The sequence below is a fragment of the Cygnus olor genome, chromosome 2 (assembly GCF_009769625.2).
Source record: "Cygnus olor isolate bCygOlo1 chromosome 2, bCygOlo1.pri.v2, whole genome shotgun sequence".
NCBI classification, from domain to species: Eukaryota; Metazoa; Chordata; class Aves; order Anseriformes; family Anatidae; genus Cygnus; species Cygnus olor.
Genome location: NC_049170.1, coordinates 45,780,335 through 45,800,190, shown reverse-complemented (window position 1 = coordinate 45,800,190; position 19,856 = coordinate 45,780,335). Strand labels below are relative to the sequence as shown.

Here is a 19,856-nt window from a genome sequence, read left to right as displayed (position 1 = left end):
TAACAGCAGTTTGATTTGCAAATTTTGAGCATTGCAGTTGGATTCATAGTTGAAGTTAGTAGCAAAAGCTAATGCATTTGCCTTATCAATTTGCATTGTATTTTAGATTGCACATTTGATAAGAAAAAAATAACACTAAGTGAGAATCTTAGAAACCATCTGAATGATAAATAGGAACAGGATGTCCTAGAAACATGCAAATTGTTAATGAAGACCATTAAACTGAATGTTAGATTTTAAATGAAATCTTGGTGGTTATTTTACTTAAAAGTTATGCTTGAATGTCTGTGGTTAATCAGGCTAAAAGGCATGAATTTTTATGGACAGTATGCATGAGAAAACAAGGTATGTGTCAAATCCAGTTCTTCTCTCTTTTTGAGTGAGTATCCCTCATTTTTCAACAGTTTCAGCATTCAGAATACAATAGTTTTATGTAAAAAAAAGAAAAAAAAAAAGGGAAAGGAAAATCCTAAAATGTTATGTTTTTTAATTTAGCATGTTCAGCCAAGTCTGTCAGACTTCAGCAGTCTTGTTCCAGTTATTCCAACTGTGTGGTTTTGATCTGTGGACCTCTGAAATTTTTCCAGTGCAGGGTCAGCACCAGCAGAGCAAACTTCAGTATTTTGGCTGTAGTCTTGCTCTTTTCTGTTTGTTGCTGTGTAAGCATTAGATAAGTCTCTGGTAGAAAATGAGTCTTTAAGTAAAAGTAATTGTCTAAATCTCCCTTCTTTTACTTTAAAGCCATTCCCACTTGTCCTATCATTGTCTTCCTGAGCAAAAAGTTGCTCTCTGTCTTTTTTATAAGCCTCCTTTAAGTATTGAAAAGCTGCATAAGTTCACCCCTGAGCCTTCTCTTTTTCAGGCTGAACATCCCCAGCTCTCTCAGTCTTTCTTCATAGGAGAAATTCAGTGTCTTCATGTAATTGAAATGTAAGATGATATAATAGGAGGGGAAAAAAAAAAGGAATTCTAGCTAGCCATGCAAAAAGGAGCATTTAGCTATGCTACATGGAATTATTCAGGTAGTAGGAATTAAACAAGTAGTGAATTAAATGTCAAAATAAGTGAAATGCTCCTGATTGGAAAGGATAGATCCAAACTTTTGGGGCCATTTCAGTTCTCCGAATAACTAATAACTTTGAGTACATTTCACACAATTTCTCCCTGGACAGTTATGGGGAGGGTAAGTAGATTTAAATTATGTATTCTTAGGTTGTAATGGAGGTTCCCTTTATTTGATGTGGTTTTTAATTTGAAAAGTGTTTGAATAGAGAAATTCTTGCAGAACAGATCTGCTTGCTGATACGATTGTCATCTTACGGCAGTTGCTCCTACTGTCTAATGAAAGTCCAGGGTATTCATTTTAGTATGAACAAAAAGTTTTTATTAGTTCATGTTCCTATCAGTACTGCAGAGTTAATACAGCTCTGGCATGATGAGCCATTTCCTATTCTGGCCCACACATTCTCAACAGAATTTTTAATTAAGTTCCAATTGCTGAATTAAATTGAGCAGAGTCACTCAGGTATATCTGAAGACATAATTTGGCTGGAGGAATCTTCTGCTGATGACAATCTGTTATCCAGCAAGACCCGAGACTGTAGACAGACTAATAATTAAAAAAAAAAAAAAAAAAAAAAAGATCTAGGTACCGGTAAAGTGAATACATTCAATGTAGAAGTTACTGAATGACAACACAAAGAGAATTGGAACATAAGAGTTTTGCATCTGTGGATTTAATGAATTCATGAAGATGTTGTGAACTTACAGACACCTGAAAGCCCTTATAGGTTGGATGTCTTCAAACAGATTGCAGCAAAATTCCAGTGTACGTTGAGGACTTCTGAATAGGGAGCAGCTGGGTTGAAGGTGGCTGAAATACAGGTTATGGTCTATATGTGGTTGTGCTCTTGCAAGTAGGTGCTGTAGAAATGTATGGAAGATACTAAGGACTGCCTGCACAGACCCGAATGGGTCAGAGGCAGCTGAAGCTGGTGGGCTTAGGCTATTGAGATTGCACTGTCCATGAAACTAGAGATGCAAGGAAGTGGTGAATTGGTGGATTCACTCTACAGAAGCAGATGATTGCTGAAAGCGAGGAGTCTGTGCATATTTGTCTTTGGGAAAACTTTGACAAAACATGGCAGCCTGTCCCTGTGGGAGAAGTAATTTTTTTTTTTCCAGTTCTGCAGTACCGTATGTGCATGTGTGTGCGTTTGTATAAATTATGTCACCCACACGTATAAATAGAGAATGAAAATATCTGTGCTGTTGTAGAGTGGGTAGATGCTGTTTCCAGATATTGGAAACTGCATGTGTAGTTTTTAAAACATGGTTGTGGGGTATGTTTTGTTTTTTAAAGAACAGTCATTGGAAGGTGTCCATGTTACTGCACAGCTGTGAAACCATTAGGAGCACATGCAGGACACAAGTACTCAAAGCAGTCTCAGTATTGTCCCCGGTTCTGACACAGATATACTTGCTGTTTTTTCTTTCTTCCTGTCTGGGTAGGTGTTTCCCTAAAAACAGACATGCTCAAGCACCGTGTGCACACAGCTCCCCACACGCATATATCTGTATGCATGTTAATGCTGTCTGGAAAGTGCAGTCTCCACCAATGTAGAATTAAAATGATATATTGTATCTCACAGGAAAGTGGTCAATCTGCTCTTTCTCTTGCAAGAAGTTTGCATTTTCAGCCTGAGATGACAGGGTGTAATGTAGCAGAATTTAAGATTATACTATCCATATTTACTAAAAGACAGTTTGCTGATCCACGGTTGAATTTTGGCTCTCCTGGGCCTTAGTTTTAGGCAGCTACAGTTGCAGAATGGCCAAATGTTGCATGCTTTTAATTGTTTAGGAGAATCATTTGATGGCTGTTTTTCAATATTAATTTGAGTTTAATTACTGAACTTCAGGACGGTGAATAGCTGGATAGGGTACTGGAGTCAGGCAAAGGTATATGATGATAAACTCATTTTCTCCAATGATTATATTACCCGCCTGCAGTGTGAATGTGCTTGTGTTATAAATGTTAATTTGCATGTAGTGCTGCAGTCTTCATCTGAGATGCGCTAGCACGGAAATTGTCATTAACTTGTTATTACTGAGAAAGTAGCTTGGCCCTTTTCACAGGTTGTTATCTGCATATGGCAAGTACACATGTTATTCTGAAAATGGGGTATGTTGCTGAGCTGTGTCTCATCATACGAGATTTACATGAGATCAGGAGGTGTAATACAACCTGATGCAACCAGATGGAATGTGTTGTCTGTGAAAACAGAAGAGCAGCTTTGGACAAGAGTAGCTGTGTCTGGAAATCAGAGCGAGTTTCCTGTAGCTGTATTCTTAGAGCTTTCTGCAGCAGGACATAGAGTATCTGCTACTTTGTGTACTTAAGGAGCCAACAGGCATTCTTGCTTTTTTCCTCTAAGTTTTTATTAGTCTTGAAGTAAGAGCAGAGGAAATAAAACAGCACCAAAGACAGCGTGCAGTTGCTAAAATTCATGTTGATAGAATGGGGTGATTTTTTTTTGGATGGATAGGTTTGTTTACTGAAATAGATTTTTATTTACTTTTTCATTGAAATGTTGATTGAAGACACAAATTCAATGAAACCCAGCAAGTTTTGATGGAAACACCTAGGGGAAAACCACAACTTTTCATCTTGGTGTTTTTAAGATATAAGGCAGTGACTTGTCATTTAGCATGGCACTTGATTTCAAGGATTGGTTTGATTTGCACCTCCCCCTGAGGAAACTGGTTCACTCTTTTCTTTTGCTTTGACCACTAACCCAGTACAGCTGCATGGACCCTCATGTAAGCAAACAGTAGAGAGCAGTTGGCTTGGAAATGCATTGAAGTGATTAACACATAAAATACCAGTGGAGTCTGCTGAGCAGGCTACCTAGAAATCAGGCTACAGGAAGGATACTGTCTTGCTCTTCAACTTTATTTGCTTTTCCCTTTAGTTCTCTTTAATTCTAGCATTCCTATCTTTCCTCCTCCTCTTCTGCCTCCTCACTTGTCACAGCTCCAGATTTCCAAGAGTCTGCTGCCTCCTTTTGCTCCTCTACATTTTGGAGGATGGTGGGGCTCCATGCCCCTTCCTAGCATGGGGTAAGGATCTGAAGAGAAGACCTTGAGGCAGACTTCTGCTACTTGTTTCCATAGATACCCAAAAGTCTCTCTTGTGTTATCCATCTGTGGCTGTTACAGCCCACCACAGAAGCCAATGAGCCATGAAATAGGGGAGTCTGTGGGTTGACATGTTCCATGACTCTACTGAACCGTTCCAAAATAATTACAAAAGCACTGTGAAGAGAATAGATATATTCTTTGCTGTATTTATTTGGTGTTTTATATACTTTTTTTTTTTCAGTTCATATGGATGAACAGACTAATAGATGAAGCCTGTGGATGGAAAAGAAAGTTTAATTATCAGAAAAAAGAGCTACCACCAGCAGTAGCCATACAGAGCCAGCTTTAAGACCGGTCTAACCCCTGTCTCGCATCTGCTGGTTGATGACAGTGAAGAAGTGTGTGTGAGATCGGGGAAATGTCAAAGTGTCTTTCCAGCTTGCTCTGCCAGTCTCCAGCTCAGGGACTTCTTAAAGGAGTTGCTTATGCCTTTGTAATTAACAATATTAGATTTAATTTCCATAACTCAGTTTCAAATAATTTTAAAAGTTTTTTTGTATTTAAAAAATAAGCTTTCACAATACCCTGGGACATAGGGTTCTGTAGTTGTTCTTCAGTTGAGTAGTTGTCGAATAAGGTAATATTACTTGTAATTTTATTTCATTTTGTTGAAACTGCCGCTTACTGATCCATTTTAAGTTCCTCGTTCCTGTATTGGAGGAGACACTGAAAATCCCTATTCATTTTCTCAATACAATTTTGCATTTTAATCTTTTGATTTGTCTGTCACTGTGTTAGGTGACAACTGTAATGTCCTGTATTTTGAAGATTAAGTATATCTATCCCATCAAGGAGCATAGATTAGTTTGGATGGTTGGTTGAATGAACCACTTTTATTTCAAAATACTTCAGAGATGCAATGCCGAAAGCTTTTGCTATATTCCCATAGAGATTTTCAAGCAGTAATTTGAGATTTGTCCTGTGCTTTAAAGAGCTGTGAGGCATCACAAAGAATTGGTTTATTGGATGTTTGGTGTCTTTGGGGATTTTTTTTTTAATGTTAGTTTTACGGTTTTTAATGTTAGCTAGAGCAGATTCTAGATGTTTTTTTCATGTTAAGATTTCAACTTGGTGAACAGACATCCTGTACAAAATTAACTGTAAAGTTAATAGTAAGATGAACATACCAGATTATGAAGATTTTTCTCTGGAATAAAAAAAAAAAAAGTGTTATGAAGTCCTGATGAGATGTTTTATATCAGCTTATGAATGGTGGAAGGGAGGTGCTTTCACTCAACAGCTCTCATGAAATTAGCTCCTCTCATTGTGAAGACATTTCTGATCTACACGTTGGGGTTTCTTCTCTTCTGGATATAGGGAGGGTCTGATAATTGAAAATACTACCTGCATTTTTTCTGACCAAAATTAAGGTCAAAGTTTTTAATCAAATATTTCAATGGATTTATTGAAAATGCCTTTGGACTTATGCAGATCTTGGCTGATGAAAGTCAATGGGAAAGAATTGAGTCTTTAACTGAAGTGATCAAGACCTTCATCGGAAAAGTAGGGCAATGAGATTCTTTTTAAGAATCTCATTGAGATTCCCTCATTGAGGAAAGGCTGTGAGACCTGTTCAGCCTGGAGAAGAGAAGACTGAGAGGGGATCTTATCAATGTGTATAAATACCTGAGGTGCGGGAGACAGAGGGATTTGGCCAACCTCTTCTCAGTGGTTTGTGGGGATAGGACAAGGGGCAACGGCCACAAGATAGAGCACAGGAAGTTCCGCACCAACATGTGAAAGAACTTCTTCACGGTGAGGGTGACAGAGCACTGGAACAGGCTGCCTAGGGAGGTTGTGGAGTCTCCCTCTCTGGAGATACTCAAGGCACGTCTGGACGCCTACCTGGACAGCCTGCTCTAAGGAGCCTGCTTTGGCAGGGGGGTTGGACCCGATGATCTTTCGAGGTCCCTTCCAACCCCTTTGATTCTGTGATTCTGTGATTTAATGGTACCGTGTGGCCAAGGGCCTACTATTTATGACTTGGAGCTGACAGTCTTAGTTGTCTGGCTTGTACCACCCAGATATCTCAGGTCCTTAGAGCACCTAGTCTTGCACGCAGATCTGTGCCCTGCACCTCTTGCAAATAGTGACCTATTAGCACAAGTGTTGATTATTCACCTTTGCACCTGTCCTGGTTTCAGTTAGGACAGAATTAATTTTCCTCCTAGTAGCTGGCAGGGTGCTATGTTTTGGATTAGAATGAATAGAGCGCTGATAACATGCTGATGTTTTAATTGTTGTAGAGCAGTGCTTACACCAAGCCAAGGACTTTTCAGCCTCTCTCTGTCCTGCTAGTGAGCAGGCTAGGGATGCAGCAGGAGCTGGGAGGGGACAGACCCAGGACAGCTGACCCAAACTGGCCAAAGGGGTATTCCATACCATCTGACGTCATGCTGAACAATATATAGGGGTGGCTAGCCGGGGTGGGTGGGGGGGCCAGCTGCTCGGGGATAGGCTGGGCATCGGTCAACGGGTGGTGAGCAATTGCATTGTGCATCACTTATTTCGTACACATTATTACTATTAATACTATTATTATTATTATTGTTGTTGTTATTCTTTTCCCTGTCTTAATAAACTGTCTTTATCTCAACTCACAGACTTCACTTTCCCGTTTCTCTCCCCCATCCCGGAGAGGGAGGGGGGAGGGTGAGCGAACGGCTGTGTGGTGTTTGACTGCCAGCCGGGGTAAACCACAACAGCACCTAATAAGAAGAAATAGGACTGGTCTTGCTGCTTTCATTTCCCAAAGAGTATTACTAGAAGATGATGATGAAGAGTTTCACAGGCGACATTAGAGCCCTCTTGTTCTGACTCCTCAGACAGAAAGCTGTGATTTTATTTGCTCCACAACAATGTGCTGAAGTATATGGCTTTATTAGCCTATTGTATCCTCATAATTCAGTATTGTATTTTTCTTTCTTCTCATTCATTAAGTATTTGTTTGATACTAATGAATGCTTCTTTGCTTAAGAATACTTGGTAGCCTCTGTTGCTGCCAAGATTTGCTTTTGGCTTCTTTCTGCTGCTGATAAATTACCCATAAGTCTTTCTGTATGGTGAGTGACAAAGTCAGCTCATCTTTCTTGAACACCACTGGAAGTCTGTAGGGTCAGGCTATAGGCTAATTGAATATTTTATCTCAATCCACTCTCAGCCTGAATTCATCTCATTGGATATTTCACTTTTCAAGACTCAATATTTTAGAGGCCTACCCTGTTCCATGGGTTTGTCAGTTGAAGAGCTGCTGTCATTACTTCTTTCAGGAAATATATATATATTTTTCACTTGGGCATGGTCCGGTTCTACAATTTAAGCAGAGGAGAGGCCAGCAAATCACTGGCTTTCTTCAGAGAAACAGAGTTGGTTTGGTATCTTTCCTTGTAAATTCTTAGCCTGATGTGGGTATTTAAAAGTGACACGCTTTTTGAAAGACCATTTCATTCTAATCAAGACAGGTGGGACTCTACTGTGCAGTTTTCCCTCATATTCTACAGAACATCTTTCATAATATTCTGTTAACTCCTAATACTTTGAGTACATTTTTATGAACATATATGCATAAACTCAAAATGTAGAATTGCATTTTATGGTATCCTCCTTTTTAAAAAGAAACACAACTCTATTTCCCAAGTCTTTCCCAGCTTGTTATGCAAAGTCAGAAGTCTGAAAACTAAAGGTTGTAAATCTTTTGTGTTGGCAAGTATTTTATTAAAGTGGGCACTGGGAATTTTTTTCCTTCTGTATCTAATTTAGAAACATGAACATCATTAGCTTTTGATGAGATTTTTCTTTTTATACCCCAGATAGTAATAAGTGACTATTTATTTTAAATCCATTTTATAATAACCGTTTTTGCCTTTATCCTTTATCCTATCCATCACTGCTGCTTTCTCTAGAGCTTTCTCCCTGCCTCAGCTTTTAGATGTAGCCACAGTGCTTTTTTCCTCTCTCGCTTTTTACATCAACTAGTCTTTAAATTTAAACTCATTTGAATCAGACAGATTGTCTCAACTGAAGTCAAATGCTGTCACTTTGAGTCGATATATATGAAATATCTTAATGTTCCACTAGCTCAAACAGCAATCTCTGCTGCTGTAGTGCAGTTTGTGGAACATGATGCAGGCACAAAGGAAATAGAAAACTTGCATTGTAGAAGTCAGTTTTCTTACTGAGAGTGGTCATGTTTGGGCTGGCTGCTTCCCCTCTACCAGAGCTGTGGGATCGTTTCCTGCAGCAGCAGCAGCAGGATGATGGGTTCTGGTCCTATCTGTCCAACTAAATCTCTTCAGGTCCCCTGTCCTCATGTCATGGCAGAGTGAAGAAGTTTTTCTCACAGTTTGCATAAATGAATAGAAACAAGTGTACTCCTGGGAAGTCTGGAGGGAGAACTTTCACAGAGAGGTGATAAAAGCAACATAGTCTCTCCCTGGTGCCATGGCTTGGAGCATCCTCTACTGGGAATGTCTGTTGTTGGGACCATTTTCAGGAGCCTTCCATCTGGTAAATCTGGGAGAACCACAGAAATAAAAGAATGAAAAAAAAAAAAAAAAAGTGGGATCACATAGTAATTTTTCGAAGTTAGGAAAAATCAGTTTACTGTACTAACTTAGATGAAAAGCTGAATGACTTGTACATGTTTATATCCTGTTCCATGATCCAGTGAAGAGTGTCTTGTGAACAATTTCTATATAGCCATCCTCCAGGTGCCATTTTCAGTTATTGCACTACCATGGTTTTGCAAGCCAGGCTATACACATATCTTTTTATTTGTACTTGTGAAGGAGGGAACTTGGACTGGGTGTTTGTCTACCATATTTCTCCATGCCTTTGCATACATTTGTGTGTTGTTGCTGGTTGAAATATCTTGAACAGTTTTAGGCTGCCTGAAAAGTTTGCTTCATCTGAACCGGTGAGCGATTGCAGTTGTGAAATATGGAGAAAAAACTGGAAGGAATTTTCTATCCTTGTATGTATCTCATTTGGTCAAAATACTCTGGCTGACAAACTATACTATTTATTTAATAAGCTTTTTGCTCCATGAACAGGGTACTTGAATGAAGTTTTTCCACACAGTTGTGAATACTTCTTTGTTATTGCATTTTCATCAGTATTTCTGATTGTCTTAAGACATGTTTGGAAATACTGCACATAGCCATGCTATTTGGTAGTACTCAATTCATGCTTCACTAACTTTTCACAACTTCATCTCGGAATAGCTTTCCACAGAGCTGTGACGTTTAAATAGGGGTCTCAGTCATATTAATAAAACAGGAGCTTTCTAATATTTACTTTTTAAACCAGGTCAACTCTTGTTGTTTTGTAGTGTAAGTAAGTTAAAAAAAATAAAAGGAAAAGGAAGAGCATTCACAGTGTTTTCAGAATTACGAAGACATGAGGAAAACGAAGGCTTTCCAGTGCCCATGCTGCTTTGGCAAGACTGGATAACTGGCTTGTTTAAATCAGTCATGATTTGTATATCTACAGAATAGGTATGAAGTTGTCGTCACCTGTAAGGTTAAATTCTGGTGTATGATGTTTACTATTTGTACTCTTCATATTACACGGAAGATATATATGGTCATGAACAGATCTGAGGGCTTGCAAATACCCAAATACCCTTCTTTTTATGTCTAATCGGGAATAATTTTCTTTTACAGCAGAAAGAAATCAGCATAATAGTCTGTAAAATCTATAGTAGTAAACCCTGATTGCACGAAAAAAGACAGTTGGGCTTATCTGTGCACAAGCAAGTCATGACAGCCTTTAAGCAGAAAGATGGCTTCATCGGGTAAAGGAGCTTAAGGGGGAGAAGTACCCTTGTTTTAAAGTGTCCATGTGGGACAAGAGATGAGTAGCCTGCACTGAGAAGGCAGAGGTGTTGGGAAATTTTAAACAGTGGTTCCCTTGCAGGCTAAGGCTAAAAAATAAATAAAAAATTGATGGCAGTGAAGAATGAGTTAAGAAAGAGCTTGCTTTCTCTACATCCCTCTCTACTCAGGAGTTAAAACAAAGGTTGTAAAGTAGAAGCTGTGATGGCTTTTCTCATGCAATACTGTACTAGGTTGTTGCAGATATAGCTCTTCATAAGAGCTTTGTCAGTAGCATTCAGCAAAGGAAGGAAAACAAAGAGTTGATAATAAAAATATAAGTAATTAGAGAAATGTTAATGCTACTTTAAAAGAAAAAAAAAGTTTCCTGATGAAGAGGCATCACAGAATACCAGTAGCTCATGTGGCTGAATTACCTCAGGGAGAACTTTGCTGCAATCCAGTCCCAGTCTGTAAAGTGAGGGGATGCATTATCACTACACTTGGCTTTAAGCCTGCCTGGCTGCTTTGAGTATGCTTTGGTATTAACTGAAAGGAGAAATGCTACAGCTCTGCATGGGAGGAGTTACCATGCTGCCATTAGCAGCCCAATGTTCAAAGAAAGGCATTTTTGATCCTTTTGCTCGCTTTCCCTGCAGTTTAGTTATCTGTTAATCAGATATGTAGTTTTTAAACTCTAGACTAAGAGTGAAAGCCTGCTTTTATCATGGGCAGGCAGACACGCATTTCAGATTAGCTCAGCGATATGTCTGCATCTCATGAGCTATTTATTACAGATACACAAACTTCATGCATCTCCAGGACAGATTTTAAGCCTGACTTGACTTCAGTAGTCTGACAGATTGTGATAAACCTACAGTAAACAGGAATCTTTGGAGCTGTTTTTTAAGTAGATAATTCATTTGATTGACTTGGTCCGTTACTTCTTAACCTGTAGTATCAGAATGGGGCAGACAGATTGTCAGCAACATCATGAACTTCTTCTGCTTTTACTGGGAGAGATTTTAGAGCTCAATATGAATTGTTTTGTGAAGGTACCAGCAAGGGAAGAGCCGTTACGAAAGACTGAGAACAACCGATTTAGGAAAACAGGCAGACTCAATGTGCGTGTTCTTTGGAAAGTCTTCTATTCCAATATTTGCTGACCAGAGATACCAGATTCATGAAGTTGATTTTGTTTAAAATCAGCGCATAACAAGGTACCATGCTGCTGATATGGATTGTTGGAGCTTAAGTTTATGCCAAGAAAAGTAAAAGCAATTTCACTGGAAGTATTTTTCATCTTCTCTCGTATTTGGTAGTAGCTTAAAAATATTTTGCATTAGTTATGCTGTAATCAGGCCAGAATGTAGACCTAATGAAATCTAATTGAAAATTGAAGTGTCCAAACTACATTTCCATATAGATATAGTGATCTTATCTGTTAACAGATATTTTCAGTCTTTGCGTGTTTTTTTTTTTTTCCATTTTAAGAAAAGAAACGGATTGATGTTTTTTTCTTTTTCTCCTTGAAATCTTTTCACTTTCACATATAAAAAATAAAATTCAAGCTGAGCCACTTTGCATCAATTATCTACATAGCTCTGAATTCAGATTTTTTTTTTGTATAGTTTGTAGTATTCAAGTTGTATGTGATACTTGTGGGTGTTTAGAGCAAACACAGAGCAGAATACAAAACTAGAGGGTATTTCTGCATAAATTACTCCCCTCCCATCCTGATTTCCATTTAAAAAAAGCAGAAACTGTTTCACAAAAATAGGTTTCTGTCTCTTTTGAATCTTACTTGTCAAATAAAAAGGACTTTTTGCCCATCACCTCACAGCTTGCAGGCCACCTAATTGACTAAGTGTTCTTGTGCTTGTGCAGCAGCTTTGCTTTTAGTTGTTTTACATTTTTACTTTGCAAGCTAAGACTGCATCTCAGTAAAATGCTAGAACCACAATTTCTGCTTTTGTTCTTTTTACTACCCTTTGTGTTCTTCCACATGAAGATCCTAGAAGGTGATGTGTGAACTGATTGTCAGAGGAGTAAAGCTCAGAGCTGAAAGTGCCCCATGTTCCTGGCAGAGGGCTTGGAGTGGCTGCTACCACCAGCAAACCACTGCTGCTGACAGGAAAGCAAACTACGTTTACTGATCTTGGCTCTACACAGGTGCTACTCACCAAAAATCTCAGGACACTGTGGACAGTCTGTACAACACCTGTACTGTCTGGGTGTAGGCTGCTTAGGTGATCAGGCTTGACAGATTTACTTGGCTTTTTTTTTCAAAATGTCATGCTTAAAGATGGTAAAATGTGTGATGAGCCAATTCTTGGTCTAAATAGTCACTGGAACTGGATATTGACTGAATAGTCAATGGTCACTGGAACTGGAATCATTGATGTAGTTCTCTATCAGTAATTACCAAGTTCAAAGACACACAGTGTATTTTTCAAGACAGTTTCTTTACAGTTTAGTTGAAATTCATAATCAAATATTAACTACAACTATCTAAGGTAAATCTCATCATTTTGTGAGATGCTCAGTTTTTATTCCACACCTGCATGCACAGGAAATCGTGGTTTTGAAGCAGAAAACTGTCCAGTTTGATAATTACATTTTGTCTTGCTATACATAATCAAAATGAAAATATGGGTATGGAGGCTTTTGTTCTTCAAGTGCTTGGAAAAACTCATTATCTTACTATTACATCAGCAAGCTCATACACGCTGTGGGTGTAGAACTGGCTGCTGGTGCAGAACGAAGTGCAACATATCACTTCTGTATGCTTCTTTAGGGAAACATTACGGTGATCACTGAACCTTGTTGTATTTAACTTTAAATGCTGTTTGAGGACTGATTAGACTGCTGTAGCCTTGCTACACGTGTAAACTTAAAAGCTTATAATATGTCACTGTCACACTAACTATGGACTAGATTCAGTAACCTTACTGCCCTGCCTGCCCTTTTGATTCCCATGGGTGCATGAACTGTTCTGTCAGCGACAGTGACATTTATTGTTTAAAACCATATCTGCATTTCTTCTAGCTAATTTTGGACATACCAGCTGCCATACATGTTTTTCCTATTCTGCACAGAAAAATGCAATTTAAAGACCTGCACTTTTGTTTCTCTGTTTGACGTTGTGGCCTTTATGTTGTCAGCTCATCCAGTGTTTCAGGTATATTTACTGCCTGCTGCATGCTTAATTCTGTTCAAGGCCCTGTGCTTGCCTGCTTGCTTCCTTGGTTCTTTTTTATGTAAATCACAAGTTAGTTCTTTTACCAGCTTTGCATTAATCTTATTATTTCTCTTTATAAAGAAAGCAATTCATGGATTTTGTCAGGAGTGTTCCTTCTGTCTGTAGGGTCATGGGTGTTACCTGATGTTCTTTTGTTTAGCTCAGTGATTAGGTCACTTCCAGATTGTTACAGCCAACTTGACTTTTCTATATATATAGCTGCTTCCTCCTCAGGAATGTGTTGAGATTCTCTAAATTTTGGAAACGAGGTACCATAACTACCCCACGGTGGAGAGTGAGACTTGTACTTTGCAAAAGTTAAAATTCTACATGCAACTCCAGGTCCTCACAAAAGTGTTATTTTGCAGTTCAACTTCTAGGTGATGCTGTTTGTTTTATAAACTTCCAGAGATTTTTTTTTTCCCACAAATTTTCATTGGTTGAGGGTTTACTGCTCAACATCAAATCACATTATTGGCATTGAAAATAAAGTACTTGCACAGCTTGCATGCTCGTTTTTTAATTTATTCTATAGATTTTGCTTTTTAGGATTTATCCAGTATTGTAATGATTTAAAGTGACTGTATCCTGACCTTCAGGTGTCCCTGCTTTATGTGGAGGGAAAAAAAAAAAAAAAGGTGGTCACAAGTCTCAGGTTCAATGGAAAATAACACAGTGCAACTCTCTCAACTAGATATTTTGTTTCTGATTATTATTATTATTTTTTTAATTATGAAACCTTCCCATTTTATATAGTTAGGACTTAAAGAATGAAAGGAAACATTATTGTACTTTAAGGAATCATTCAAAGGCTTGAAGTTTTCCTTCATATTTTAGGAGAACTGTGTCAGCAGTTTGCTTGTGTTATTTTTGGAAGGGTAATACTAAGAACCCCAAGGAATACATGCATCTTTAATAAACTTTGAAACCAAGGAAGCCCATATTTTTGAATACATTTTAATTGTATGAGTTGGGAATATTTTTAAATAGGATTCTGCCACAGTGATGGAGTTCAGAGTTTATATTGTCACAGTATGCCTCTTTCCATCTGTATATCCCCTTTTAAAGCAGCTATGTGCTCTTACTCATTTTACTGGAGCACAGCTGATGTGGGCTAATTATTTTTTTCCTCCCTTGCATTGTATCACTCTGCTTTTTCTGCTGATTTCAGCTGGAGTTGGAGGTCAGTCTATTTAAAGAGCACACACTTTTATCTTGATGTCTCTTGTGAACTGCTGTATAATTTGGCTACTCCTGGGGATCTTTGTGGTGAGAATACATAATTTACTGACCATCTGTCTGGCTTTTCCTTTCATTTCAGCTTTATCCTTCCCTTACCTGAAAAGGCTGCAGTTATGTAACATGTATGTAGAAGTGTAAGTAAACTGCTGGCCACATTACATACCATGATTGTCATTCAAAAGTCAACTTTGTGCCAACAATTGCTGTTACTACATGAAGTACAAAGGAAGGCTGGTGTGATGCATGTACTACTGAAGAGATATGTTTATAATGGATTAGTTTGTTCCAAAAGCAGTTTGAGCTTTTTCATAATATGATTGTTGATTTCTTGACAGCTATATATTGCCCATGGCCAGTATTCAATATGCCAGGCTAAACCTTATTTTGTGACCAGCATTTTTTTGTAGCAGCTGAGAAACCTAGCACTCCACAAATCAAAGATTGCTCAGCTACAGAGCTACTGGAAATCCTGAATGTTCTGGGTGGAGGGGCTCAAGCCAGTTATATTTGGGGATAGTATGTATGTATATATGGCAGAAAGATGGAAGTAAGGTAAGGTAGAAGAGGCATTGATGCAGATACAAAATGGATTCAGTCTAAAGAGAGGTAAACATGGAAATTTTAATACAGCCTGGAGAGCAGTGGTGGGTGGTCCCAAGAAAAGCCTAGAGAATAGGCTTTTGGATCTGAGATTTGGCTGAAGGACATTTATGGCTGTGAGGAAGTAAAAACTTTGGTTATATGACATTTTAATGAGTGTTTAAAGTTATTTACATCAAAGCTGCATGACGCTAACCCCAGTTTTCCTTCTAAGTGGAATAACCTGACTGGACCCAAAACTTTGCACATATGAGATGGGCTCATACTTGACTGAGGCTTATAGCAGGATTAGCTTGTGTTTTTTGTTGTTGCCTTTTTTGCAGCAGTTGCAATATCTCTGGATAAAAGTGCATCTGTAGAGTGGCATTTCATGTAGATATAGGTGTGATGGAACACCATCACTGTTAAAGGTAATCTCTTAAAAACTGCTACAGGGGTCTTGTGTCCAATCTCATAAATTGCAGTTTTATTCTAAAAATGTAAATATGCAAACTCAGACCTAAAGAATTTTTATTTATTTTTCCCTTACCCCAGTTGTTTCCCACTCTGTTGTCTGTGTTTATAAGTTACTTAGATGTAATCTCTTAGGAGCAGGAAGTATCTGTTCTGTTTTATATGGATATTTATAAGGATAATGAGATCCTTATCTAATTCTCTAGGTGTTGTCACAATAAAAATAATCATAATGATAAACCTCTGAGTACTAGTAACTCAGATACAGCTGAGGTGAAGTAGTAGCTTACCCTGCAGTTAAAGTTTTTATTTGGAGCAGGAAGAAAAAAATGACAAAGCATACATGGATTTTTATTTTTGGTTATCTTCTGCTTAGAGAAAATATTAAACATGGCTCATCACTTTACAACAAGATAGCTTTGGCTGTTTTTTGTTTTTATTTTAAAACAAAACAATTATTCTGCAATATATGAAGTGTTTGATTTAGACACTTTTTAAAGATCAGCATTCATTGCACATACTGTGAAGTGCAATTGAAAATTAAAAGGCTGCCTTAGATTTTTAAGAGAACCTGGATCTTATTTTAGAAGCAATTGGAACTCTGGGCCAGCACCTTGTAGGGGAATTTAAAAGTTTTTTTTTTTTTTTTTTTATTTGAGTACGTGGTGAGGAATTGATTTGAACAATGCGGTGCTGAGCTCTTCAGATTTTGAAGTACTTCCAATTCCCAATCATGCTGAGCTGCAGATCATGATCTTCTCCTCTTGGTCTTACAAGGCCAGCTGTCTTAAGAATATCACTAAGAAAAAGAAATGAATATGGGCTCTTTTGATTTATTGAACATATTTTATCTCATGTATTTCTCTCTGATTTTTCTTGCTTTTGGCTCATGCATAGGAGAAATTCCTTAGACTGACAGAAGACACTTAAAAGTTTCGAAAGAAAAGATAGGCATGTAAAAGCGGTCAATTGCACCACATCATTCCAGGATTCGAGGAGAGTGTTGGCATCAGTAAAATATTCACAAGCATCACAGAAAATGATGTGTATTGATTTGTCCAAGGTAAAAGGGAAGATATTATGGAACAGTTCTTCACATATATTCACTACACCATTTGTGTGTATGGTCTGCCCTGTGCCCAGCATGAGACTGGACCTTATGGGGATGAGATGCAGGGGAAGAGTAGGTGATCACGTAACTACGGCTTGTTGTAATGCATGGGCAGAAAGAGAAACTGGCTGTACAGGTAGCCTCAGTTTTGGAAATTAGTATATTGGGCTCTTGACTTTGAACCATAAATCTTCATTAAAATGGCTGCTTTTGGAATGTCCTATGCAAATACAGGGCTATAGCAATGCTTTACTCACCTGTATAGAGTGACACAAGGCTTTTCTCAGCTTTATTTTCAAAAGCACGAACAATGTGGGGACATCCATTCTCAGCAAGAGGTAGTCGTTGTCCTAAAGGAACTGTTGGACTCCCTCGAGGGTGGAGAGGCCTTGCAGGGAGATCATAACAGACCAGTGGACTGAGCGATCACCAACCAGGTGAAATACAAGAACAAGTGCTGGGTTCTGCATCTGGGACAGGACAACCCTGGCTATACATACAGACTGGGGGGACTAGAGGCTGAAGACCAGCTCTGCAGAAAGGGATCTGGTTAATGGCAAGTTGAATGTGAGTCAGCAGTGTCCTGCCGGGCAGCCAGGAGGGCCCGCCATCTCCTGGGGTGTGTCAGGCATGTCACTGCCAGCCGGTCAAGGGAAGGGATTGTCCTGCTCTGCCCTGTGCTGCTGCAGGCTCACCTTGAGCACTGTGTGCAGTTTGGGACACCACAATATAAGAAGAATATAAAACTATTAGAGAGTATCCAAAGGAGTGCTACAAAGATTTTGAAAGGTCTAGAGGGCAAGATGCATGAGGAGTTGCTGAGGTCACTTGGTTTGTTCAGCCTAGAGATGGAGGGGAGGCCTCCTGGTGGCCTTACAGCATCCTCAGGAGGGGAGTGGAGGGGCAGGCACTGAGCTCTGCTCTGTGGGGACAGCAACAGGACCCAAGGGAACGGCATGGAGCTGTGACAGGGTTTGCTCAGGCTGGATGTTAGGGATAGGTTCTTCACCAAGAGGGTGGTTGAGCACTGGAACAGGCTGCCCAGGAAGTGGTCAGGGCACTGAGCCTGCTGGAGTTCAAGAAGCTGGAGTTCAAGAAGTGTTTGGACAACACTCTCAGACATAGGGTTTGATTTTTGTGGGGAGCCAGGAGTTGGACTCCATGATCCTTGTGAGTCCCTTCCAACTCATGATATTCCATGATAGATACAGGGGGGGTTGTTCTATTTCTCCATGTAGCAATTAGCCCCTTGCAGACATGTACAGATGGGATTGCAAGCAGCTGGGGCTGTAGCAACGAGTCAGTAAGTCACTGGAGATTCACTGTGATGTGAGCCACCAGCAAGAAACTAATACAAATAGCTGCAATACAATGGGAAGCTGCCAACAGGCAGCTCGTGATAACAGTTTGCAACAACTTGTGGTGGTGCTCAGTGATGGTGTGGGGAAGTGTATGCCAATAAAGAAATGTTTTATAAACTGAAGCTGTGAAACAGTTAGGATGACATTAATACAGCATTAGCATCTCCCTATACTGGGCAGGTGTCTTTAAGGGGCTGGGGGAAAGCTCAGTGTACTTTTGCCTTTGGGTTGAGATAAATAAAACATCATAAGATACATTAGAGATTTCACTGGAGTGTGGAGGAGGAGAATGTAAAGTCTGAATATTTTGTTTTCTGTCTGAATCACTAATGTGCTACCAGTCAGTTTAATTAGAATAATTAGTCATGAAATATATAATTGGTCTGAATCTTCCTGCAGATTATATAGAGATCTTTTGAAGAGGAATGTGATTATTTGATACTGATCCTGCAAATATTTATGCACACTCTGAGCTCAATGTGCATGAATCACTGTGTATGCAGCAACATCCCATTGACTGCAAAAAGAAAGCTTCCCTTTCAGCTAAGGGGCTTTTTCAAATTGAGCTTGATCACTGGGCTGCATTTTTCTGTGACTGGGATTTGTGGCTCGTACATTATTCTAGGGATACCTTCAGCAGAGTATTGTTTTCACCATTACAAATACTACTGGTATATGGAGAACGGTGACTTACAGTGGCCATGTGATGTCAGGTCCTCTGTGGCTCAATTTCTATCTTGGTCTCTTCAGAGGTGCTCCTCCTGTACCCACAGTGTGATGTTATTTTGGCATTACTGTGGCAGGTCCTGCTTTGGGGAAATGACCCAGTTGAGTAGTAAGTTTGGGGAAGCATGTGCTCTCAGTTTCCTGTGGACTCTGCCAGATCAGTTTCTGGATCCAGTTCAGCTTGGGGCTGTGCTCACACATGATCCCGCAAAACAGGACAAGTTGAAGAGAGGATGGGAAGTTGCTGGTGCTGTGTGGGACAGCAGGCCTTGGGTGGGTTAGACTGGTCAGGATTGGTTTGTTTGCTTTTCCCTGGGTGGGGGGAGAACTTGAAAAAATAGAGCAATTATTGTAGATATTGCCCCTTCTCATATAATTCCTGATTACTTGTCAACTAGGAAACTGGCAAGATTTAAAATAGAATTCATTAAAATTGGTGCACTAACACTGAAAGTGAAAAATGAGATTTAATGATTGCAAAATGTGAATGTTGCATTGTTAGTTTATCTTCCTACTTCCCTGAGAAGCAGGTTAGTAGGTTGTTAGACAAGCCATGGTTCCATCTGAATTTTAAACAGAATTATTTTTGAAAATATCTGAATAACTTGTATGAAGGTATTATAATCAATGAATATTGTCAGAAGCTATCATTTTCCCTCCCCAGATGAGATTTTTTTAAATAGGTTTTACTTTTTTTTTTTTGGTAGTATCTTTTAATTTTATATGTTCATTACAAGTCATATGGATTTGTGTTGTGTGCTTGATTTTGCACTGATATCCATGTTATTTCTGTGAATAGTCTGGTCCAAGTCAGTAGGCTTACTTTTCATAAGACAGTGAGGTATTTTAATTTGTTTGCAGGTTTACACTGGTATGAGGTTATTGTGAGCTGCAGGAAAGAGTCTGTATAAGAAATGCTACTGCTACTGTATTTCCTAGCTACTGTTTAACTGGATTTCAAATTTCGGATGAGGAGTATCTGAAACTGCATTCCTTTTGGCATTCCATTCTGTATGATAATGTAATGCTTAAGTGAAAATGAGGTATTTTCATCCAGAAACACAAAATGACATTTCATCTTATCTCACATGCATATTCTCTAGTGA

At 39.0% G+C, this 19,856-nt stretch overlaps 1 protein-coding gene across 4 annotated transcripts in view; it reads left to right on the top strand.

Annotated features, from left to right (window-relative positions):
• CPNE4 (copine 4) overlaps nucleotides 1-19,856 on the top strand; it is a 244,816-nt gene that overhangs the window by 53,433 nt on the left and 171,527 nt on the right. The window lies entirely within an intron of this gene.